Source organism: Melanostigma gelatinosum, assembly GCF_949748355.1.
Source record: "Melanostigma gelatinosum genome assembly, chromosome: 18".
Taxonomy (NCBI): Eukaryota; Metazoa; Chordata; class Actinopteri; order Perciformes; family Zoarcidae; genus Melanostigma; species Melanostigma gelatinosum.
The window spans coordinates 14382665-14409801 of record NC_136651.1 but is presented as its reverse complement, the minus strand read 5'-3'; the positions used below and the strand labels follow the sequence as shown (position 1 = coordinate 14409801).

The 27137-nt window shown below is 45.5% G+C and overlaps 1 protein-coding gene across 2 annotated transcripts in view; it reads right to left on the bottom strand.

Moving 5' to 3' along the window:
* cntfr (ciliary neurotrophic factor receptor) overlaps positions 1–26859 on the bottom strand; it is a 197991-nt gene extending 171132 nt beyond the window's left edge. For both annotated transcript variants that reach the window (XM_079289292.1, XM_079289293.1), the window contains exon 1: positions 26637–26859. The gene's annotated coding sequence lies outside the window, so the exon portion shown is untranslated. The remainder of the gene's footprint in view (positions 1–26636) is intronic.
* Positions 26860–27137: the final 278 nt, after the last annotated feature.

Below are 27137 nucleotides of genomic sequence, written 5' to 3'. Positions count from 1 at the left end.
TGTCATCTGACATCACTGCAGCAGATGCTTTATCTCGGATCCTGCTCTCTCTGCCCGCTCTAATGTAATGGGCCGGGGTCTCTGTCATACTGTAATCTAATGGCAACAAACAGGACAAAGGGGCAACAGACAAGAGACGGTTTAGTATGGCCCACCCCGTGGAGATGGGGCTAGAATGAGTGGGGTCCATGAAGAAAAGAAGGGTGTGATTGTATGTGTTTGCATATGTGTTAGAATGCAGACAGCAGAGCAGCTTTTAAAACTGACACTACCTAATCTCGTATGTAAATGGGCCCTAAAGCGCCGACATGATGTGTTGATTGGATGTTTGCAGCCACACATGCTTTGTATGAACTTACACGATTCCCCTTCCTGTGCTCCAATTACCTCGTCGAGCTGGCTGAGAGGCGAGGTGATCGAAGTTCGAAGTGACACTTTTGCCACATTTTCGTAACGTGCGCAAATTCTCCGCTAGCAGTTGGCAAAGTGTAGCTACTTCAGGAAGACAAGAAAGACAGACAGACATATGGCAGACGTCCTGTCACACAGTCTTTCCCTGATCACGCTGTATAAGTAACGGCATGTTGAGTACAACCTTGTGAAGTGTGTGTGGGAGTGTGTGAGAGAGACGTGTGGAGGCATAATTAGGATGCATGTCTCTCAAAACATTTCGTTTTTTACATCTGTGTCGTCATAGAGAAGTTAAAACAGGGACGTATTGCTTTGCACATCACGCTGAATTTATTGACCATATGTTGGGAGTCTCTGTATTGTCTGGTTACCTCAGGTCCAATGGCCCAGCAAAAGAGAGCCACCTGTATACTACGGGCCGGGTAATTGGTCTGAACCAACTCTTTAGGATTCATAGGGGAGCACACAACTTAATCCAAAGCTTCATGTGTGATATTCAGCATGATTTGGGTTTTAAAAGAATAACTGAGACGCTGTCTACAGCTTTACTGTGGTATTATGTGATGTATTGCATGTTCCCCTCGACCCCGTTTTGTGTGTCTTTCTGGGTGTAAATGTTTCCCCTTTTGTGTTTCCGTGTAACAGTCAGCGATCTCAGTGCTCTTAGTGTTCGGTGTAGCTCAATGTCTGCTGTGGACCTGAGCTTTATGGATTTGTATCTCCAAAGAGCTGCATTACTTTGTGCCAGTGGTCAACTGTGGTCACGCTCAAGTTAAAGTGGTTTGCTATTCATCGATTTTCAAGTTTGAGTAAATACAACTCTTCGTTTTTCACTGTGTCTTGCTTGGATTCGCACACAGACAGAACTAAGAGGCTTTACAGATGTTGCCCAGAATGACCCAGTGTAAAGAGGTCGAGGGGGAGGGAGGGGTCAACAACTGGTCAAGGCCTTTACCAAAACAATTCAGTCTCACATAAGATACACACAAACACACACACACACACTATGCAGACAAATGACTTGCAGAAGAAGAATAGAAAGTGCTGTGTAACATTATAACTTCTGACTAGAATATCATGGAATGAGAAAAACCTTTAATTTCACACCAGCACGGAGAAGATGACCGTGGGTTATTACTCATTATCTGTAATTCCCAAACGGCGTCTTTGTTCACAACTGAGTGGCATTCAAACTATCAGATCTTGAGCTCAGACTGTGTTTAAATTATACTGACGGGCAAAATAAGGAAATAATACAACAGGAAGAGGTGAACCTTTCGATGTCTGCCCTTAAAACAGCACGTTGGGTTGATTCGGAGTGATAATTGCATGTTGACTATGAAAGTAAGTCAAAGGCGGGCTTCCATAAACCATGAGCCACCAGTAGTTAATCCCCGCGAGGAAAAAAATGTGTTTGGAGAAGAATCTGCCGAAGTAAAGCAAAAAATAAAACACGCCAACCGAACTTCATCCCTAACTCTGAAAGAGTTCATTTTAATGTCAGCGTTCGACAGATCAGAAGTAGAATCATGAAGCTTTTCTCTGCCCGGAGTGTCAGGGGGAAAATATAAATGTTAAGGCAGGAGGCTGTCGATGCTTTTTACTGGGAAGTATTCACGGTATATTCTATTTTACCTTGTAACACGATGTTTCTGTCAGAATCATGAACCATGCTGTGCATAAATCAGATGCCTCAGCATGAGCAAATGCAACACAGTCTCTTCAAAAAGGCTTTCATCTCATATTATTGACTATTCTGGCTCGTATATGATTGTGTGGGGCCCGATATATACGGATGAGGCATTTCTGTTTGCCGCGTTTTTGTGACAACAAAGTGGAAAGTCTAAAAGCTAATACCTCCTGCAAATCAAGTGGGGGAAACTAAATGCGATGTGTCAAAAGAGAGTAAAGAAAAGAAAAGAAAGAGGTTTCATCGTAAAAGCTAAGAGAGAGACAAACACAGAATAGCAAACAGAGAAAAAATAATGAACCCTCAATGCAGTGAGAAGGACAGAGAGAGGAGAGTGAAAGCCCAGAGGGGTGCTCAGGAGATACTCACTCCTCTCATTATTGCATGAGTCCACCTCTGCACCGCAAGATGTAAACGCAGTGAAAGCAGAAGGGAGGCAAGAATGGTGAGGGAAAGAAGAGAACCATGGAGAAAGTGTTCTCTCCTCTGGCAGATTGATAACAACTGTCTGACTCGGTTTCAGATTGGGCAAGAGGGAGAGGAGGGATACGAGGTAAATGAAACGAAAAGGCTTGATCTAATAGATGGAGGAGGAGGGCAGCTGACAAAGATGGTCATATTTGGTGGGAGATGAAGACAGAGAAGGGGGAGGTGCTGGGAGGGCTAAGTGTTGTTCCGAGAGGAGTGCGGGAGATGGAGCAAGGAGGAACAATGAGACCATTCGACAGAGATGGAAGTTAATGGGAAGGACTGAGATTGTGACTGTTGATTAGATTGACCGCAATTTGTACATGGGAACTACAGGGGGGGGGGGTTTAATATAACTAAACATCCTAAGCCAGGGCTATTTTCAACTACATTCAGGTGGCCATTCACGAAACAGGTTGAATTTAAAGACAAAAACTAATTAAAAAAAGGCAAAAAGAAAGAAAAGGAGGAAGGCAGCTTGAACATCTGACTTTGCTCGTTGTGGTCTGACATCGGCAGCCAGACATTGGCTTGGGACAGGGGTACCTTTAATGTGCATGGACCTCATGCAGATGATCAGCCTTTTAACCAGCTGCTACAGGATCGAGAACTGGTCCCAGTAGCTTAAAACATCAACGTGCTTATACCCGCTTCCACGACACTGCGGCTCTGGCTTGGTCGTTTGCTTCTTGTTTTGGGGTGATTACATCGTTACAGCTTTAGATCTGGGATGCACAGGTCAAGAACTTGTCCTTAAAAGTCGGCAGTTGAGAGATGTAAATCAACACCGAACTGAATCCTCATCCTCTCCTAAACGCTCCCTACATTTAACCGATTGGCTCAGATTCCAGCCGTACGCCTCAGGGGGACTGTCAGCGAATCGCTGAGTTGATATGACTTAGGAATGGCCTTGCAATGCGAAAGGGAAGGACTTGAGGGCTGCAGCTTGGCAGGCGAAAGAGTGACAGATAAAATGACTGGCAGGTTGATAAAAAGGCTGTCATTGCCGCTGTGCTGTGAATAAATAACTGGGTGAAGGTGTGGCGGGAAAAGGATTAGAAAGGGAAGGAGAGGAAGTGAGAAAGACATTGAGAATGAGTGAGGTGGTATCGGAGCGTCAAACAGGGGAGTAGGGATGGGAATTCAAAAGATCTTATTGACACCAATGCCATATGCGGTTCTGTTTGTATAAATATTTTCAGTGCATTACTGGAAACTGGGGCGGGCCTCACAACTGTCAGCAAAAACATGCCGACATCGAGAAAAAGGAATAACATCGGAGGCATGCGGTTCCAATTGGATTGGACGGTTTGGAACCGGATCTAGGGGCTGGGCGACATCAAGATATCGTGATACATAATTATTTCAGCTACAATGATAATAACAAGCACACTCAAATGTATCTGAAAAATCGGATTATTTAGCACTAAAGTTCTTCAGACTAAAGTACATCTCAGAACTTTCTATTTATCAAGTATTGAATTCAAGAGTCTAAAAACCATGTGGTTCTTTGATAGAGACTATTTTTTTATTGAGTTACCAGAAAACCTGGAACCAGAATCGAGAAATGGAACCGTCTCTGTAACTAAGAGGGGGGTCAGCGATAAGGGTAAAACAAGAAATGGAAATTTAGACATGCAAGAAAGGGAGAGGAAATGAGGAAAATAAAAAAGTGTGTCAGATGTGGGCTGAGAGGGAATCAGCAGGATAGCAAACACTGTCAAAGTTGGCCAAAGATGGGAGAGATTGATCGCGAGGCCAAGTGGATGAATACCAAGAAAAATCTAAAGAGCAAGGGGGGAGGAGGAGAGGGATGAAGGTAGACGAGAGGAGCAAAACTGGACCAAAATGGCCTTTAAATGCTTATCAAAAGGAGGGAGGGAGCAAATCGACGGATATAGACGGGGGAGGGAGAGCAGAGCCCAACAGACAGGAAAGTGGTGTGAAATTGACATGAAAATGAGGGAATATTTGGGGAACAGCCAGCTCGCTGTGACACCTGAGGTCTGTGAGGGTTTAGGGTAGGGTTGGCTCAGCACGATAAGATAACTGCCACCTTATCTGTGGTCGTCAGACTGCTAACACACAAACACTTGCGCAGATAAATAACACACATGCCGCTCGCTCGCACACACACACACAGTTTCCCTTGGTCGGGGGAAAGCGGACATGGACTATTAGAAGAAGTGTTTGGGGCTGTGACTGGAACTGATTTGGATGTGTTTGTGAAACAACATCTGTGTGTGGATGTGTCGTATGTGTGTATGCCGTACATGTGACATGTGAGGGGACTTTACTGTGTAAACCGAGCAAGGGTCCAGGAGTTATTACGGTTTTGGTATAATATGATGAGTTGAAACCGAGGTTCATATCGACCTCTTCGATGTCATGTATGAAAATATCCACGCCAACGTTTTTTTCAATGTACGAGTAAGATGTCTTGATGTCATGTCGATCGTTCGAGGCTTTGTTTGCTACCTCCACGTTGTACACGTTGTCAGTCACACACCTGTCTCTCACCATGGCTTGCACGTAATGAATGTTTCAATAGTGGGAGGCAGATGGGGCTGTAGGGAGTAGCAGAAGTATAGACCGGGAAGATTGGGCTGAGAGAAATTGAGAAATAATAGGAAGAGAGGCAGAAAAGAGAAAAGGAGCAAGAACATTATGACAGAATCAAAGAGATGAGGAAAAATCTGGTGATTGATTGCATTATGCACTGCATAATCAAGAACCACTGGCGAAGACAGACTTTCCAATTCATCTAAATTGAACAACTTTTTGGAGCTTTGCAAATGTCGCCAACCTGGGTGTCAGAACGGAGTCACTCAATGCTGTGACCAAATAATCGAACATATACTGTACCCCCGAAGGAGATCAGTGTCGTTTAGGTCCCTATTATAAAACAAATCAACATCATGATCCGCCATCATTACTTTGGCAGAGAGTCGGGGACAGAGAGATTGGATTTTTATACCCCGGTTGCTTTGACGTGAAGGCTGAGAGAGCCAGTCTAACGATTCAACGGTCATCTCCAGCCGTAAATGCTAATTAACAACCTCAGCTGCTGGACATTCATTTCCTGCTATAGCTGAAAGGGAGGGCCCATAAAAAAAATATGGGTGTGTGAGCACATTACCGCGTGCACGTCCTCATGTGTGGACGCGAGGGTGAGTGAGTATCTGTCCGCGTGTGTGTGTGTGTGTGCGCAGCATCATGCGTGAACGTCTGCGTGTTCCAAGGACACGCGGTGATGAAAACTGTCCCAAAGGCTCCTCTGTCCTTTCTAATACGGCAATCAGCCGTCAGCGCAAAAAAGCATAACTAGCTAGTCACGCCATGACAACATAATAAAGCTGTACAGGGACAAAGTCAGGTAAAAGTCACACACCGAGGCCACAAATTAGAGGTGTACACACACACACTCACGTTGGGAGAGAGGCGCACTGTGACATCGCAAAGAGCAGTAAAGGACGCAGGAAAAGTAACAACGGCCCTATGGAATCACATTGCAGCTCTGGGACATTGTAATGCTGCTGCACATGACCAAATTGAGACAAAGGTTACACTGTGGTATAATACTGCATACATGACCACAGTAAGCCGAGTTATTGTATGATCCAGTACACTGTAGAGTGATGGTTTCACAGTGACGGCAACAGCTTAAAGTCATCCTGCAACATCATGTCACAGCTGTGTGAGGGCTATAACTCAACAGTTTCACAATAGAGCTGTTTAAAGGTAACAATGGCATGATGAAATTATATTATGATAGCAGTAGGTGTTGAGATACTGATATGTCCATTGACAGAAAATGTATTGGAAAAAAAAGCACAAGGCCCTCCCACCAGTTCCCCGTCCAAGTTTGACAGCACTGTTACCGTTGTTCACGCTGTTAGCACCGTTAGCTTCTAGCCGCCGGCTCGAACGGTCCCATGTTGAGAGGCGTGTACAGGCAGGCAATCCTGGGTTGTAGGCGCTGCGGTAGTGGACCAATCGCACGTCGCATTAAATCAAAGACCCCTTAGCGGTGATTGGCTGCGAGCCAAACCAAACTATTGGTCGTTTTGTTCAAGATCTGGGCACAAAAATGGTCGATTGCCGGTAACGTTTGACTGGAGAAGTGTGGCTACTACTTGGTACTGGGTCAATTCGGTCGACATTGGTAAAGGGTGCCGATACCCAGCCCTATTTCCCATACAGCGCAATGGTGTAACGGTTTTATTTCCGTCTCCACATGGCTAATGTCAGAATTATCACTGTGGGCATCAGATTGAAAGCATGATTTGTAATGGTTGTACCATGCATGTTACCACCTGGTAGTGTCATTTTTATTTGGGCTGTACTTGTACGCATCATGTTGTTTTAAAATTGAAGTGTTGTTTGATGTCGCAGGCTAATTAATGAAGATAAAACCCAAACAATGATCCGTGCCAGTGTTCGCTCCGGCTGTAGAAAACAGAGCTAATGGAGGCGAGCCATAACTCTGGGTTTCCATCTCACTGTCGACGCCTCCCCTCCTCTCCCTTCTCCCCCCATGCCCCATCTATCAATCCATTTATCCTCGCTGCCTCACGTCCATCTCTCTTGCTCTCTTTCTCCTCTTATCTGTATTGAAGGACCACCATTTCAGGCCGGGGTAATATTCTGACCATGAAGATGTTTTACAGGCTAACCCTGCCTCCCCTCCTCATCCTTCTCTTCAACCCCCCCTCCCCGCCTTCCCAAAACAGATACGAGAAAAGCCCCCATGTTGGAGTCAAGGTTCAGTGGTTTATAATCATGGGTTCACTGTAGGAGCCTGGTCAGAATATTTCATATAGACTCATAGGAGAGATAGGATGATAGGATGGAAGGAATGAGGAAGGGAAAGACAGAGAGGCAATATAGAGATAGAGATGCTGACAGTGTACAAAAAGAAAGAAAGAAAGAAAGAAAGAAAGATGTGGCGGTATGTGTAGAAGTAAGGTGTGTAATCAGTGACATTTTCCAGAATGAAGCAGATTTACGTCTTACATTGTTCACAAACATGTTTTCCATTCAGTTGTTGCTATCTTGGTTTTCACCTGAGGTAATTGTAACCGATGCTACCATGAGGGGAGGTGTCACTAACCTGTAAGCTGTCGAAAACACCACATTTGTGTACTTTCACATCACGCGCTGATGATCAGTGTTTTCCGGCTCATGCAAACATCTCCTCCTTTCAACCGTAGCTCAATTGCGCCATTACAAAACAGCTTCACAGAGCATGCGCCCCAGCGTTTCATGCAAGCTGGAAACGATTTTTCTCACCAGCTTTTGCCTTTGCACCATCGACACCTGTCTCGTAACTGTCTGCAAACCATTCATCTTTTGTCGAACCCGACGACAACGAAGGGTTAAATTAAAGTGCATGTTGCCACAGAGATGATACACTACGGATGCAGCTCACTGTCATTAGGCGTGCTATTGGTCAGTGGCACAAATTCGCAGGTCGACGTTCACCTAAACTAAACTCAGCCCCGCCCGAAGCCTAACCCACAGCTGTCTCGTCCCGCAATGCAAGGTTAAAATTGCCTTTTGGTAATTATACGAAAATTAGGACCACTTCTCGCAAGTACAGTCAAATGTACCACACATACACACCCTTAGGAAGACACGCGCGCACACACAGTCTTCTCAGGGCTCTTAAATGATGGCGTCATTAATGTTAGTGTGCGGTTGCCAGCTGTAATATTTCCTATGGTCATTAGACCATCTGGTGGCCTGACTCCTCTCATGTGTCTGTCTTTATCTTCCATCTCTGCCTGTCTGCCTCCATGTGCTACTCAGTCCCTGCCTCTCTATTGCTCTGCATATTCGTCTCAGTGGATCGCCATCTTTACCCTTACTGGGGGTTTTTCCCATTCACTCTCGTCCTCTTGCCCCCCCTCACAGCCTGCTGCCCGTGGCCAACTCATCCATCGAACCCATTGATGTATGCAGCCATTTGGTTGCTCCAATATGTTAATTGGAGAGATCTGGAGCCATCTGCATCCTCTCCCGCCCACACGTGATCTCATCTCTCGATGAAAGCCAAGGGACGAGAGGGAGAATACCAGGACTGGAGCACTGCTGAGACCTGATGTCTGAGCCCTGTTTTCAAAAAATGTCCAGATTATTTCAGCTTCAAAATAAAAGCTTTTAAATAACAAAATAACGGGTGACTTTTATTGTGAAGAATGTACAGGAAATGAAATCATGCAAACTTGTTTTTCTTCTATAAAAACAAGTCTTCTAATAATGCAGGGAGGAAGAATAAGCAGCACAAAATAACAGGGGATTTTATTGTGAAGAATTTATAGGAAATAAAATGTGTTTATCTCCTGTTTTACAGCTGCTCCTTTGACCATGAAATATATTCACAAACTATCCAATCAGGCGGGCTGCATTGGCGGTCGCGTGTGGACACACATGCAGACCACCAATGTTGGATTGAAGCTGACCCTCCAGCACAATCAAAACATGCATTTTTATTCACACTGGTTAGCACACAGGCAAGGTATTAATGTGGTAAGAACAGAGGACTAACATTAACATTCTCCTCATGTCCCGAATGACAACTGATGTATGTGTCTGGTTAAGTGACTTCTGTTACATATTCATTTGCCTTTGCTTGAAGCTAAGGCAAGCCATCACAATAACTGTGAATGTAATGATGCCTTCAATTGAATCATCCCAGGGAGATGTTGTAACCGAGATCCACGTCCCATTTAATGTACAGTTCCATGATTAACAGAGGTTAAATTAAAAGAAGAAAATCAGCCAGCTATATCGCAGCAACATGGGACACAATGCAAACCCACATTATATGTATGAATACACACACAATTTTACAGACATGGCTAAATTAAGAAGGTGTGCACAAGCTCTCTCTCTCTCTCTATCCCTGAATTAATCAATACGATGTAACAAGCCCGTCTGGCTTGTCACAAAAAAAACCATCTTTCACAGAGTTTCTCTGCATCTCAATCAGAGATGCACCGATTGATCGGCTGCCGATCGAGTCCTGCTGGTTTTCAGCTGACCGCAATGGCTGCTGACCGGCCAATTTGCCACCAGAAAATGTAAAGTTACATTGACAAACGTGTGTTAGTTTTACTTCGGCACATAGTGGTGCAGACAGTAACGTCACAGCCACACACACACACAGACACACACAATATGCCCACGGTGAAGAAGTGCTTCAGCGTGAGTGTATTAATGAAGAAATGTATGTCACACCAACCGCCTGTCCCCTTATGACTCGAAGTCCCAAACCTGCTTGCCTCAGTTTCATAGTGCTGATGGCCACCCGCCTCCTCCGCTCCTTGCTTCTTTAATGATTGGGATTCCTTTGAAGTGCACATGTGGCAGATAATACTATTATTATCATACATGTCTAAATTAAAAAAGAATTTCCTCTGTGTCAGGATATAGACTTTGCTGGATACGTGGTTTTTAGACGCAAGAAAAGATGCAAGTATCTTCTTGTTGTTGACATTCAGTGTATCTGTCACATTGGGGGTTTTATTTCTCCGGGGGTAGAGCATGATCTGTTTTGATCTGTCAGCATATGTTTATCTGTGATAATTAATTGCTGTCATTGCCTCTGAATTTAAAAATCGCTCTTTGAACCGTCTCACAATCAATCCCAAAAGCCCTCATGGCTCCTACTGACGCTTGGAAAAGTCCAACAAGCAGAAGTCAAAAGGGCCCAAATTAACTTCAGTAAAACAAGAGTGCTTTCACAATTGAGATACTTCAGTGTCCGCAGCTTTTCTACAACGAGACGGCGGATTTCTCACTTTCTCAAATGAAGTGATGTCGATCCCACCCCCCTCGAGAAAAACAAAGATTGCGCCATTACCATAGAAAGACTTGTGTAACATGTTGCAGGGCTAGAATCAACAGAGAGGACAATTTCCGACTGTGGGCAGGAAAATTGTTCTTCCCTTTTGCTTTTATCGCCAAAATCTGTAGCAGACAAAAGGTTGGTGTAATCTCCATCCACAGTGCATTCACCTCAGACAGCAGGACGGATCTTGTCGATCTGCTTGTCAGGTCCAAATACAACAGAGTCCGCTTCACTAGAAGGGCCACGGCCGTCTTTTCTAGCAGGCGTATCGGATATTACTTTAAAGGCAACAAGCAGATGCAGACAGTCTTCGTCAAAATACTTACATATGCACAATTTGGTCAAAATGAACACGATATACAAAGTTGTATTCCTTCATTGCAGTGCACATTCAATCAAGACAACAGTCCAGCATCCACATGAGGCTATTTATACTCTGGTACTCTGGTTTAGTCAGGCTGCACTGCCATGACTTACCTTTAAGTAATCCAGGGGAAAGGCAACTGAAGACAAAGGCTACTTTTTGGCAGCTATGTGTTCCTGGCTTTAAATGCATCGACACAAGGGAACCCCGCGGAGGCCAATAAGGGTTAACTGCCTTGCTTACAGGCACCTTTGTGGTGAGAGAGCGGATGTATGAATATAAGAAAGTCCCTCCCGTTCAAACAAAAGGCCAAGAGAAATATTGTCACCTTTATGTTGCAATTAAATATTTCCTGTGCGATGCCTCGTGGAAATGAAATGAAGTGGATTCATTCCAAATCAGCAGCATCACCAACATGTCAGGCTTTCATTGTCATAAAAAAAAGCTAAATTAAATCTTTTGTGTGTTCGAAAATGAGAAAGACCCTTAGCCGTTTCCTCGACCGCTTAATCACCACAAGTTGGTTTTTTTTTTCTACCCCGAGAAGCCGTGACGCCAAATCCAGTTTCGAAGTTCAGACTACAAGAGCGATGCTGAGTCAGAGCTCCCTCGACATGTCGGGGTACAATGTAAGCACAATCTGTGTGTACGCTGCTGCAGGCGGGGACTACAGAGCTGGTGTGTGTTTCTGAGTTCATGTGTGTGCTGTATTGTGGGAATGGTATTCCTAATGGGAGTGTCACAGCCCCATGAGAATCCCCTATGCCTGTCTTTTGAACATAAAGCCTTCTAAAAGCCTCTTGCACATGAAAAACGATTGGAAGAGCTAAGTCAAGCACAGCCCCGAGCACAACGTGGGAATAATAAAAAATAAATAAAAAGATGTGTTTTTATTGCAATAATATTCATAATCCTCCCTGACTGGGGGTTATCTGCAGTGTGTGTGTGTGTGTGAGCGCAACGTTATATTTAAACAACGCTATCGTGTACTGTACATCGAAAGGAAATAGCTGGAGCCTTTGGTGCATTAGCAGTTTAATATGAACAATGTCAGCCCACTGAAAGCAGAATGTGCTGAGCGTTTCTTTTTTTAAATCTGACTGTTGATTTCAAAGGTCTTTCCTTTTCTTCTGGGGTTCAGCTTTTCATTTCTCCATTATTTTCGCCATCGCTGGTCGCACAAATGATTGTCTCGATAGCGAAGCTAATTTAGTCATGCGTTTAGACCGGTGACGTCGAAGCGGTTGACACTATTCGGCTCGTGACACCTTTAAGGCAACATCAGAGGAGTGATGACGTGGTGATGACCATGCAAAAATGTGGAACTCATGCTCAGTCTATTCAGTTGTGCTCAATAATCTTAACTCTCAGTGATCTGTCAGGGAACTTGAGTCCCAGCATAAGTCACTCTGAAACAGCAGAATTCGTCCACCTCTGTGAAGTTGTATATACTTATATATTTAAACTGCAGCACTGAACATTCGGGATTATTTCTAACTAATTAACAGCCCTGCAGCCAGTCAGGGGGGAGTGCACACAGAGGTCACGGTGCTGCTTTACGAATCATCCCTGAGAGGATGTTCTTCACTGCGAATATGGTCGTAATGCAAGGAGGGGCAGTCGTGTCTGCAGCGTCAAAGTATATTATCAATGAATGTGATGAATCTTGTAAGTTTGCAAATAGATTTCTCTGTAAATAATCAACTCGCCTCCCTTTTGTGGTCGCTATTGATGGTAACTTGGCTATTTAAAAAAAAAAAAAAAAGGCAGGTGTCAGCAGGTTTCAGCTCAGCTCTCTTGGAACCTCGACCGAGGTAGAAGTGAAAAAGTACCAGGTACTAGCTACTACACAACTTCTGCTAATGGAAGAACTGAAACAGTTGAGTAGTGCCGTACCATGCAGTGGCAACATGTCCTCATTCTTTGTATTTTAGATTTGAAGTGGCATGATTTGATACAGAATCCAGCATGTAACCACAGCTTTACTCCCCCACACACACACACACACACACACACACACACACACAGCCAAACATAGCATACGCTTTGTAACTACTTAAAGAGGATTTCCAGTCTTGACAACTCAATTTTCTGATTATTATAACATAATCGTGTCAGTTAATAGGCATTCTCATATTTCATTTGGGTTTATCTGAAAAATAAAAGCTAGTTTGAGGCCATATTACTTCTAAGTAGGCAATTAAAACAAATTGCTTCTAGTAATGGAGAAATATGGCTGCTTATGATGAGTACCATATGGACTTTTCTTTCTGACATTTTTGAGGTGCCAGTCAATGGATCCAAGCTATGGTGGAGGGTCATGAATTATACCACACAGACCGGTGCGACACGCTCACACCAATGCTCTGAGCCATGTATTCTATAGCATAACGCACACAAGGATGAAGGGAAGCATGAAAGTGGACGCGCGTGTGCATACACACACACAGGCGGACAGATGTGAAAAGACCCCCACGCCTTCACACACAACACGTCAAGCATAACCGAAGGGCTTCAATATGGATTTCACACTTGAGCTACACCTCCTTAACTTTCCTCAACAATATGGACGCCTCGAGCCATGTCAGTTCCCCCCCACTGCCATTACAAACGTTCACTTATGCTCCACAGACGCACAGTCTCCCTTCTGCTTAGCACATTGTTTATGAAAGGTCTGAGGAATATTTTAACATCATTATGTGGCATCGTGTATCTCGCTTTAATGGTTCAGGCAGGAAATGGCACGACATATTTTCACAAGCTGCCTTCAGATCCCACAATGTTGAAAAGTCCGGGCTCACAGTGCCAACTGATCTTTTGTTTGCAGGAACATTTTCCTAATTGTATTTTAACAGCAGCAGCAAAGTGAACCTAACTCTGTCTAATTGAAACAACAAAACTATACCGAGCGGGTCTTCATGTGTATCAGGAGTCAATAAAAAGAGTCTTCTTTGAGGTACTAGAAGATGATTTCCCATCGCAAATTGGTTGCAGCTCTAGAAAGAGACGATTAACAAAAAGCCATGAAATTCAAATGAAGCCAGCCAAAAATTCTTACTTCTTTGAAAACTCCATCAACAAGACACTAAATATTCTCCAACTGGGGGATTAAACACTGTTGGCATATGTGACTCTGTCTTTCACTCGCTCACACAAAACGCACAGGCAATCCGATACTTCCCCAGAGGCAGAATATGTGGGACCATATAATGTCCACGACCAATAATGCATCGGTAATGTGTTGTGAGGAAATCGAGGAATTTGTTATGTGGGGGGGGCAGGAAATTGACCGACTGTTTAACATGCCTTCGCAGTAAAATCGAATCCACTTGTCGCACGTATCCAAGCGCACCAGTTCTCTCACTCACAACCAGGTACAAACCCCACGCTCGTACATTTACACACCATGCAAAGTGTGCACAGACCGCGCACGCCCTATGTTTATTTCAACGCGTCACCCTTCCTCCTTATGGCGGATTCACTATGAATTTTCAATTATCTTGTACAGCTGTCATTGTTGATCGGGCAGCCAGGATTCAAGATCACAAGGAGAGAAAACTGTGTTGCAGGTTTGGAAAAAAAACAAAAAAACAGAAACAGTCTTTCAAACAGACAAAGGCTTGTCATTAACAAAGACAATGTCACTGAAATTGCGTTGGATGAGACCAATTGTGGTGGTGCCTGTCAGCGATGGCAGCGCTGCAGGTGGCTGTTGAGAGCGATCACAGAGCCACAGATGGAGCATGTAAAGGTTGCATCTGGAGGGAGGGATGGCAGAAGGCGAGCAGGACTCTCTGCTGACGGCTCCGTCGGTTTCCAAATGTGGCCCGATCCGCAAAAAGATAATGAACACAGCAGTGGCAGAGAAAGCACCTGAAGGTTGGTGGGTATAATTCAGCTTTTTGTTTGTTGTGAAGTTTATTCAACTTGGTTGAAATGGTGGTATTGTAGAGCTGTCAAGCCCTTTGTGTCACACATTGGCCCAAAAGTAAGGTCGAAAAGGATCACAAAACTCCTGGTTCAGGGATCCTATCACGGTTTTGAGTCACGGATTGGACCAGCAGAAAGGAAAGGGAGCACATTTTACTTTTAGGGATGTGTCATGTCATGTTTTTCTGCCGCTGTTGCTGATTGCCGATCATCGGTGAGCCACATTGGCGGATATAGATCGTTTTTGTTGTTCTGTTGTTTCATTATAGCAGCCTGGATACAAGGCTCCGGACTATTTTTTGTCAACAAAAAAGCAGAGGAGATGCATTCAACAAAAAACAAAAAAAGAGCTTTTACAAAAAGAAAAAAAAAAAGTCTCACTTCAAAATAAGCACCAAGAAGATGGCCAGCTCTGACAAAACTGCACCCAATAACACGAATGCAATGAGAACAAGGCGGCAGTAAAACGCAGGATGATAGCATTGGCCATGAAAGGACAAGGGGAATCAAAATTAATCAAAATAGGTATCCCGAAAGAGTGGCATCGCGGGGAAACAGATGGTGTGCTGAGCTGTTCTTTGGACCAGGGTTTTTATCCACCAAACATCAATTCGTTGGCCGAAGAACTGTGGCGCTTCGAGCCGCCAGTTTGCACTCGCTGTCCGCTTTGTGTCTTTGCCAGGGCTGTTTCCGTGTTGACAGTGTCGGTTGGCTGGAAGGACATCGATGTGAGGGAACCTGCTTCTCCAAAAGGCAAACCTACAGGCAATTTCACTTGGACGCGACCAATGTAAGAGCATTCCAAGTTTCGAATGTTGAAAACGGTATTTGATTTCAGCGGCGAGGCTAATTAAAAAGAAAACTATCACACGCGTGCAAATCAGGTCAAAAGACTTAATTTAAGTTCGTGAGTCTATTTTGCTCTTCTACTCCTTCCCGATAAGGCACTATTCTGAACTCTACATGGGCGAGTGCCATCTCTCCCACACACACACACACACATAGAAATTGAGGGCATTCACGTTCTACCTGCGTGAGGATCGTGGGAAAATTAAAATGTCACCTTAACTCCGACGGATGAGTGGGTGTCTTTGCGCGTGGGTGACACATTGTCTACGCGCTGAAACCCATTATTGCATACTGAGGATGTGTGGATTTCAGAAATGTCGTCGCTGCATTTGGCTTGCGCCCGAGCATCCGTCTGTGTTTGCTTGTGAGCCGTGTGATAGTGTGTGACTGTTGACTTGGGCGCGTTTGATATGTCCCCTTAGCCACAGGTGCGGAGAGATGCTGACGCCGCTTGCAGTGAGAGACACGATGCAAGAGAATGAGTTTATCTTTCTCGCTTTGTCTTGTTCTCTCTCTCTCACATACACACACACACACACACACACACACATCTGGGAGGAGTATGGGACCTTGGGCACCTCGCCAAAGTAAACAGAGGAAATTGCCAGCGCTGACTTTTTTTTTTGGTGTGGCTTCTCAAGGTGACAGCTTTCACTGGGTGTTTGTGGGAGATGTGGATTGGTGCTGCTTAACAATCAACACACTGTCGTTTACTGTCTGCGCATGTGTGTGTGTGTGTGTGCGTTTCTGCAAGTGTCGGTGGTTGCTTTTAGACAGGGTAGAACATTGTCTTTTGATTGCATCCGCAGTAACATATGTCGTTTCGTGCATTGGCTTTCTCCAAAAAAGCTGCGCCATTGCCATTTCTTTATAGAAGTGACTGAAGTTTGTTGAAGACAAGGCCGCAGATTGTCCTTTCTGTTCATGCTGGGTGACGCCTCTAGATCTTAAGAGGCTTCTTCTGCACACTATGTTCAAAGCTTTTGTAGCCTTTGTATGTAAACTAAAAAGGAACAAGCAGAATGAAATCCATTTAATTTTATCTCTCTGTAAGTGCATTCAGCTCTCTCTACCACACAATGCCGCTTTCACAAAAGACACCTCAATCTCATTTTGTGTCTGTTGATGTCTTTCAGCAACTCAAAAGCACATAAACCAGTTGTGTAAATAATCCCGCTCCATTCACTCGGTGCCTTTGGTGCGCGGCAGCGGATCTAGAGTGTACATGTGTGAATGTGTGAATGTGTGAATGTGTGAATGTGCGTTGGAAAGTGACACCACAGACCATGTGTGGATGATGCATCCACATTTGTATGGAGTTGAGAACATTAGGAGTAGAGGAACAATGCGGATATTTTCTTCGTGCGTTTGCGAACAAATACACGGATATGGGCGACGATAATTAACGCGGTTATAAACCGTCAGAAGTGATGACTGTAAACGAGACAAAGCAAAAAGATACCGGCTCAAATTAAAAGCTCATTTTCAATTGAATTGAATTTGAAAAGCCACCACTGACAGCGGAAAACAACCGACCTCATGTTCCCTGACAGCGTTCAACCCACAGATGCTCCTCATTCAGACTCAGCTGTCGGGTTAAATCGGCTTCGACTTTCTGACCTCCCAAGTTTGACTTTTGTTCCTTCTTTAAAACTAGACTTTACTGAATTTAATCGAAAACCAGTCCCGAGCGCTTTGCACGAGAATGAGATTACAATCGGCATCGCAACAATCTCTTTTCCAGGTATCTCTGTTTTGTCCTGCGGAGCTGTTGCACAGCCAGCCATTATTTACACACAGCTAACCCCCCAGTGGGCCTCCATGATGGAGCCGGATGGGGATTCTAGGCGATTTTTGATACGACTGCCAAGTTTCTATTCGTGGTGCAGAGCGGCGGTAACAGTTTTGTGAAATATATCAGGATGGAGTGAGAATATCTCCCACCATAGCGTTGGGTCCGTGGCGAGATTATCCCTCTCTCATAATTCTGCTGTTTATGTTTTTATCTGCCTTCTCTCTATCGACCTTTTTCCTGATTTTGTTCTGGCTAAATCCCGTGACAAATCCCCCCCCCCCCTTGCCCTCCACACACTGTCTCTTTGATTCACCAAAAAATATTCTCTCCCCCATTTCCCTTTTTGTTCCCCTCCAACTCCCCACTCTTTCACTCCGTTCCCCCCTCCCTCCCTCCTCTTTACTCCTCTCCCTCCCTCCCTCTCCCAGCAGTAGCCACCCAATAAAGGATGTTGTTCATATCATTAGGCAGACTTCCTCCGGCCCAGCGCCCGGCCCACTCCCTTTCAGCCATAATCAAGCGTGCACCCTAACTATCAAAGGAGACATCGCGAATAAACTACCACAGTGGAGCGGAAAAACACACACACACGTACACTCACCGGCGAAGGAAGGGGAAAAAAAATACATGTTCGTGTGTATGCTAAGTGTGGCAAAATAAATGTGTGCGTGTGCATGTTGGACCTGAGGGGATGGGTGGGTTTTGCAGGGGGTGGGGGTTACCCAGACAACGCTAATAAAGTAGACTCCAAGGGCGAGCTCAGTCTAAGGCAAATCTGCCACTTAAGTACACTAAATTAATTGGGGTTGAGGGAAACGTACACAAGCAGACGTAGCTAATAAAGTGTGCTCTGTGAAGAGGCGAATACTGTCAGTTCAGTGGGTTTAAATGCCCCGCAGTCATTTGCTGTAAATCATCCCTAAAACGGGAGCGCATGTTGTCGGCTGCATGGCTTGAAAGTGTTCTCTCCTGACAGCTGAATGCTACAGTGCATATATCACCAGTTAAACGCGGTCCAAAGGGAATACGTGATGCAATGCAGCGAGCGAGGAGCACTACGTTTAAAGAAGAAGCAGAGGGGTCGGAGGACAACGACATGAGGCTGCTGACAGAGCACGCTGCACAAAAGACACAGATTCTCATGCAAGCACAGGCAATTATCCGTCTTAATGAAAAGAGGAAGTGTCAAGTATATACACACAACATCATCCTTTTAAATGCGGGGACACAGATGAGATGGTTCAGGTTGTTCAGCTGGTCTGGGATCTGCAACAACACTGCCAGATGCCACTAAATCCTACACAACCTCCCTAAAATATTGAGGGTCAACCAGAAGGCGAGAGGTGGGCTGCACCCTGGACCAGTGAATTACAGGGCTGACTCATAGAGACGGACAACCACATTCACACATATGGGCAATAGAGCGGCCAACTGATCGAACCTGCACGGCTTTGGACCGTGGGAGGAAACCAAAGCGCAGAAACCTCTTACTGTGAGGCGACAGCACTTACCAACCACTGCACCACCGTGCCGCCATCATTATTTCGATGCTAAATCTGGTATGAAACGAGTTGCTCGCAGCGCTGCAACCTGTTTTTGACACAAATAGGTCTATGGCGTTGTAAGTTAAGCCTGCGTGTTTGGACGACCATCGGGATATTCCAGCGTTGTGTGACCTCAACTGAGCTCCACTGTCATGCTTTATTGATCCCTTTGCCTCTGCACTGTAATGGAAATATAAAAGGGTGCATTGATTAGTGTTTAAGGATCAGGCTTTAATAGATTAAAAGCCCCCGGCTCGGAGAGAGGCACTCACTCTCTCACACACGCACACAGTTATGCATGAAGTCGAGCTTATACACACATCAACAAGCAAATATATGGACGGATGTGGAAAGAGATGCACATAAGCAGTAACACTCATGTACAGACAGCAACTTCACGCACTATTTGGATTGACTGTCCATAAAGTTACGCAAACACACACACACACACACACCTACAGCCAGCCGTGCCAGCGGCAGAGCCCTGAGCCTTTCGACAGCCGATATATATTTCATAAATAAATAGATCTGAAGTATCCCCCGCAAAATAGATAAAGATATCTCTGCATATTCTCTTCAAAAGAATCCAATCATTTTGAAGGTATTGCATTGTTAATAATGCGTCTCCATCCCAGAACATTTCCTACACGGGTGTCTGGATTTGAGTTTAAAATGAGAAGTAAACATGAACATCAATGAGGGTGGCTGTGTTTCAGCATCCCACTGGGGATGTACTTCGAGAGCAGACCTAAGTAGCACATAGAGCACATAGAGCACATAGAGCAACGGGGGGGGAAAAAAACAGTAGGTTTGAGGGCAAAAACGCTGTCCGGAGAAGACGGCGTGTGATTGGAGACCTGCCGTTATACTGGTGTACTGTGGCATCTCTTCCCTCGCCCCCCTTTCACACCTTGTCTTAGGATGCAGAAAGCAGGCAACATTTCACAGCACCGGGTAATTTCGTCATATTTCAAAATACCATTTCCCTTTCCCCGCCTGTATTGAAAAAAAAGAAAATAACTAAAAAACTCTCTGGCAGTGATGTATTTCTTGTTATTTCTAAATAAATAGAAGAACCGCAGCATGACCAGCAATAGATGCCACGGATGAACGGATGACGATGACGCCTACATAACTTTATCAACAGAAAAAACTGAAAAACGAAGATTATGAAAATTTCACAAAAAACAAGAGCCATAGACGTTTTAACAAAAGATGTGCATAGTATAATAGAAAATGCACCTCAAGGATCAAAGCGTATTAAATGATTAATGTATGGATCAAACTATAAAACGTCTGCTCTTTAACAGTCATACTGTGCGGCCATGCACTTCTTCAAAAGGAGCAGGTGATTGCGGGAATAATTGATTTTCATACACATTCACTTCCTTTCATACAGATGAGCTGCTGAGTGGGGAAAAGTAAGAGGTATTGGTTATTTCTGAGCACTAACATATAACTGCTATACCTGACCAAAAACAACTGGAGAAGTTACTGAGAAACTCTTGGGAAAATGGGGGAAAAACCAATACGACTGGTAGTTACATCTAAATGAGCACGATTCGGCCAATACACGGCTTGTATCAGTTACGAGCGGTAAGCAAACAGCTATAACAATGTGACATGATGAGACCCGGCTTAATTTCCTTTCATATTTTTCTGAACAAAAAAAAAATGTTCCCAAATCGAAAAAAAAGTAGGTTTTCCCCATTCTTCCTATCGTGCCTATGGCATTATTAAATGCAGCAGAGTTTCACATGCGGAACTAATCATTGTTTTCAACATGCACCGAGCAAGCAATAGGTCTTGCATGTGTCAAATTAATATGAAACCAAGTGTGTTTGTAGTATTACATTAGATAGATTAAAGTGAGCGGCATCGGTTTGTTAAAATAATGCAAATGTATTTGATGTCCAATAGCTGTGTGTGGGGGTATCCACTACAAATACCATATTACAATACAACTTAGGAGGTGAAGTGGAGGAGTCATACTCTTCTATTCGGCTATCTGGCTACAAGACTGCTACAGGGGCTGACTGAGGAGAGCAGTCTAAGGATGAAAATGCAGCCGAGGCAAGCAGATAAACACACGAGCTGAGCCGCTAGAACACACAGTAAGTTGACGGACATGAAGGCAGACTGATAGAGGCTGACTCACAAGCTGAGACGCAGGCACTTTCACAAAAAGAACACGAAGGCGGCAAAAAAGAGCACAAATGTACAAGTAAAAAAAACAAAAACATTTCACAGCTTTCCATAATTGGAGGTCCTGGTGCATAATAAGAGGGTATAGTATGAGTTATGGCATTAGAGGGTGTTTTATATCCTCCCCGTATTAAAAAATGTACAAAGAAAGCACAAGAGTTCTCTCGGATTACCGAAATAATTACACAACGAGGCCCCCCCCCCCCCCTCTCCAAGCCGAATCTTCCAGCTCAGGGTGCAGAGAGAAAGTGTGGGAGTTGTGCATTTGCTGAACAGGGGCAACGGGCTTCCTCATGTCTTCGCTGCCGTTTGGAAGCTCGTTGCCGACAAAGATTTGTTTCACTGAGGTAATATATGTGTGCATGTTAGGTCGGCCGAAATTCAGGACTTGGTTTTGGTACGTTTTCATTACATATAAAGCTAAAACTATTTTTAACAACGATAATTATCTCTGCCAGGAGACTAACACGATCACTTGCGTGCGTGAGCGTGCACCTCTGTGTCTGTCCACGGCTTATCTCGTATTCTGCTGCAGAAGACTGCATACCATTTTAGGAGCCAAGTCACACCTGCATGCTCAAGGACCTCTTGTGGTTCCAAGTGACTCACACTTCCTCAAAACACCTTTCATTTCAGTTTTACACTGCTACTGTGACGGCCCGCTGACTCCTCACTGCACTTCTCTTTACCGTCCCGCAGCCGGCAGGAGCCGCTAGAAATAACACAGCTGAGTGCATCGCCAACCCCCAGCCGCTGCTCTGCAGCCAGAGACACAGTGAGGAAAGCAGTTTACCCCACTTTCATTGTTTTGGACGGTGTGTTCAGCAAACAGCTATAGCAGTTAAAATAACTGCACATACATCCGACTGCATCATCGCCACTCAGCCGCTGCAAAGCAGCCAGAGACACATTATTCCGTGACATTTTAAAAGGGCATTGTGTGAGTCATATATGTGACAAATATGTCTGATACACTTGCAGTCTAGGTGGGGTGGGGGGGGGGGGGGGGGGGGGGTTAGCCAATTACATTACAGCATTGGTCGCTGCAGACACAAGTCTTCAGTCTTACAAGTCGTAAGTTAAATGTTTGAAGTGCATCCACAGATATGCAACTTAGTTTTTTCTGCGTGCCAGTAGTACTGTACACAATAGTAGACTATTTTGGGTGACAGGGCGTACCGAACACGAGACGCATACCAAACCGAAGACACGTACCGTTCCACCCCTGTTGCATGTGCACACAAGCACACTTAACCAGACCACATATTCATTTATTCCCTCCCCAACACAAATTAAGTGAAGCAGCCTTATGAAATCCAAATCCCTTTCAATCCTTTATCAGATGTAATAAGTTTCAGCTTCTAACATCTACAAGTATCTAAAGTAGTAATTATCTCAAACTCAAAGATTCAGTCGACATCTGTCATCTCCTTTTAGGTTGAGACGGCAAAGACGTAACTTAGATGAGCAGAAACTTAGATGAGCAGCATGAATTATGAAATGTTGATGAAATATGTCTGACAAAGTGAACGCAGGTTTAGCCTACTTCGTTTTTCATACCTTACTTTATAGAGCTACTTGCTGCAGATCCAAATTGAGCGCTATCAACTTGATGAATCGTGTTGCAGTGTTGCTGAACCACAGACGCTCACGGTCCACCTGCGATTGTAGATTAGAAGTTCTTTCGCCAGCATGCAATCTTTGGCCAAGTACAGACACCTGCTCGCAGAGAAACCAGCCAAAAGTTTATATTGTTCATAATAAAATGACTTTTGTCATTCGATAGCGATGGTCAGTGGCAGCTAAAAGGAAGAAGCCTGCGAACTTCCCTTGAAGGTTTTCCTACATTGCTCTTTGCCTATAAAAAAAAGCCTCAGAACCCAACCTTCCCTGTGCCCTCAAAACACTTTGTCATCCCTCCTTCCCTCCCTCCCTCTCCACACCGGCTTCCAATTTGTTGCCTTTGTGTACTTTACAGCAGTGAGATTCGCACCCCCCACCCCACCCACCCGCCCCCTCTGATCAGGCCCACGCTCGGACATCTGTCCGAGGATGTTTACCCAGGCAGTAAGTATGTTAGGGGAAATATTATCCTAGTTTTACCTTACCTTTCTTCTGTCTGAAGCATAAACACCAGCATTGCAAGGTGGGGATAGGAGAGGAGAGGCAAGGAGAGAGAGAGGGGGGGGGGGGGTGAAGAGAAGGTAAAACTGAGTGGACCTGAGAGAGTAAAAGAGAAGGATGCAGGGTGGGAAGTCTGCAATGGAGAGGGAGGGTGAGCAAGGGAGGGAGGGATGTAAAAGGGAAAGGAAAATTGGAAGGACGATGAGCGAAGGGGAGGAGACGGAGAAATGAGTAAAAGAATGGATTATGTGGCCGAAAAGGGAAAGGAAGAAATAGAAGAGAAAGAATGACGGGGGGAGAGCAGAATAAAAGTTCAGAAGTATCTACAGTTGAAACAGAAATGCACCCACGCTTTGAGTGGCAGCCTTTTAAGTGACAGTTAATCAACCCCGACATCACTTCTCAATCAATTTGTGCCCCACAGTTCCTTGAGAATCACTTTAAAATGTCATCACCTTCTTTTCCTCAATCATCGCCGGCCCCTTGATAAGACGGAAATACCATTCTCCAATTTACGGACTTTTCCTTTCTCAAGGTTATAAGACTCACTCCCCCCCCCCCCTCCTTAGTCTACTGAGAAATTAAATTACTTTCCTCTTCAGAAAGAAAAATGTCTTAATAAGAACACGTAAAAAGTTGAAGATTCAGGGTCATTGTCCAAGAAGCCCGGGCGGCTTTTTATGGTCGGTTAAAAATCAATATACAGTTTACATGGATGCCTGTCTGGTGGGTTATGGGCGCACACAGAAGATTGCCATGCACACAGACACACACACACACCTCTCTTTGTCTCGTTATCTCTGTCTCTCTCTCTCACACACACACACACACCTCTCTTTGTCTTGTTATCTCTCTCTCTCTCTCTCTCTCTCTCTCTCTCTCTCACACACACACACACCTCTTCCCGTCTGCTGTTGCTTCCAGCCTAAAACCAAACCATGTGTGGGAGCTATCCTGTGCTGGCCTTAACTGTATGCACTGGTGCAAGGTCCCTCCATTAAAACAATGGACTGGAGAGACATTTACTGCCTGTCTCTGTCTCTCTATCCGTCCGTCTTGGGCTTTGTGCCTCCCTGTGTGCTTTTGACAACAAGTGTCTTTGTGTTCTTTTTTTCCTTTCTTTTTCACTATTTCCCCTTTTAGCCCGTCTGCCCTCATCTGCGCCGCTCTTAGCCTATTTGTACCCCTCTTCTCCATCTGCCTGCCTGCCTGTCTGTCTGCCTGCCTGTCTGTCTGTCTGTCTGTCTGTCTGCCTGCCTGTCTGTCTGTCTGTATGTCTGTCCCTCCCTTGAACTCTTTCTGTCAGTGTTTCTATTTGCACCCCCCTTCCACCTCTTCTCCTCCTCCCGACCTCTCCCTCCCGCTCCACCACCAACTAGGCATGAAAACGGTGCACCATTAGGAGTGCCTGAGCTAAGCTCGCTCTGACACACACCGCTTTGATCAGCCGTGAGCCCGGCTAAACACCCCGCTAAACTCCCAGTCTGAGGAGGAGGGGGGGGGGGCGTTGAGGGAGAGCGTAAGTAGCGAGGGTTAGCGAGACATGGGACCAGGGGGGGGGGGGTTCAAAACAGTGCAACGAGATGGAGACACAATAAAAAGGGAAACGTACAGACTGAAGAGAGGAGCTTGATTTCCCGAGCCGCCCAACCACTCGTCTTTTATCACATTTTCCTTCACATCTTTGTTTTTTGTCACCTAGTTTTCTCTCTCTTTCTCTAACAATCTCTGCAGGTGCATAACATAGCTCGCAGAGTGATGAGGGCGAAAAAAAGTAAATGTGAAAACATTTCCCCCCCCCCCACAAATCTTTGCAGCGTCTTTTTCAGACGCTAGTTCAATAAATATAGTATCCACTCCAACACACACACACACACACACACACACACACACACACACACACACACACACACACACACACACACACACACACACACACACACACACGTGCTATAGGAGAAGAAGACAAAAAACCTAAAAGAGAAAACGACAAGAGAGAGAGAAGATATATAGAGACCAGACCTCCTTAACTGACAACAGTAAAACAAAAAAAAAAAGAAGAGCCAGAGCCTTCCACATTCAGGCGGCCAGATACTAAACCAGCAGCAGCGAAAGGACAAAAAGCTCCCGTCTTTTTCTCCCAAGGAGGGAAGAGAAAAGGGATTTCCGCTCAGTGCTAATCAATCAGGCCCGTGATAATGGCTCCCATGCCTAGCTGTCGACTGGAGGGGTCAAGGCATCCCATGACCCAGCGCCCATGGCCCAAAGCCTCTCTCAGAATAGCACTCCAGGACGGACTCCCCGGGCTAATTGTCCGAGCCAGTGTCAGCCTTTTCAATACCCCCCCCCCCCCCTCTTACCCTCCCCTCCTTCCACTCTCCCCTTCATTCCTCTCTCTTTCTTACCCCCTGCTCCCTCCTCACAACTCTGCGATCCGCTCTCTTTCTATGCAACCGAGGAATCCACTATGTATACCGGCATGTACCAGCGTGGGGGAGAAAACGGGAAAGAGAGCAGGGGGGGGAGAAAAAAAGAGCATGTAGGGCATTGGAGCTGTAGAAAAAAACAAGAGTGGTGCTGCGGACGGGGAGAGAAAAGTTAATGAAAAGACAGAGACGGGGAAGGAAAGTGAGAGCGCGTGGGAGAAAGAGATCAGAGGTGGCAACAAGAAGAGGAGCAGGGAGGGAAGAGGAGCGGGGAGGGAAGAGGAGCGGGGAGGGAAGAGGAGCGGGGAGGGAAGAGGAGCGGGGAGGGAAGAGGAGCGGGGAGGATGAAAGAGAAAGGAGACAGCGAGTCGGTAGGACAGTGAGGGACAGATACGGGTGGACGGAGGAGATAAGGAGGAGGACAGACTGTCCGCTGCAAGGCATCACTCATATCGCCGGAGCGGAGCGTTCTACGGACCCCCCCCCCCCCCCCCCATCTGCATATCAATGACTTTCTATAAGTCACAGCCAGAGCGGCGTGCGTCTCCGCGGGAATCTGCTCAACAACGATGCAGCCGGCATGCAAAACACAACAAGAAAAAAGCCCAGAGAGGACATGCACACATGCTCGCACAGGAGAGCACAACTCCACTCCAGCTCCGCGCGCCGGCAGCATTCCTCCCATTCCAAGCGCACGCTGCTAATTAACAGCATTAGATCCCGCAGACAGAGGGACATATTGATGGAGAGGCATCCGGGCGTTGCACTAGCACCCCCATCCCCGCTTCTCTTCTGTCACCTTTCCTCCTTCCCCCCCCCCCCCCAGTCCCCTCACAGTCCCTTCCATCCCAACTCTCTTTCCCCTCTCACAGTCCCTTACAGGTCCCGGTCAGACAGCGTTGAAGAAGTCCCACAAAAACCAAGATCTAAATCACACAAATATGAGAAGAAAAGAAAAATAAATTGGTTACTCACAGGGGAACCTCCTCTCGTTTTCTTTGCTGTATCTCTTTTCTGTCTGTCACTCCTTATCCTCTTCTCCACCGTAGCAAGGGGAGTGAGTCTATCCCGGCGTGTGTGTTGTATCAGTCCGATAGAGGAAAGTTGCCGTCTGCGTGCATGAGCGTGTGTGTGTGTGTGTGTGTGTATGCGTACGTAAAAGAGAGCGAGGGAGAGAGAGAGAGAGAGAGAACGTGTGCGCCTGTCTCTGTGTCTCGCACTGCTCTGAGTGAGCGAGCTGAGGCTGTTTTAAACAGGCTGCTCTCCCCATGTGACCAGCACAGCCACAGGCAGGATACATTACTGAGACACACACACACACACACACTCTCTCTCTCTCTTTCTCCCCATCTCTCCCTCTCTTGCCCATACACACACCGTGTCCACAGTGCACCCCCTAGCCACCGCTCAGGGTAGTGGAAGAACAGCACACACACACACACACACACACACACAGCAATACAGCATGTACACACA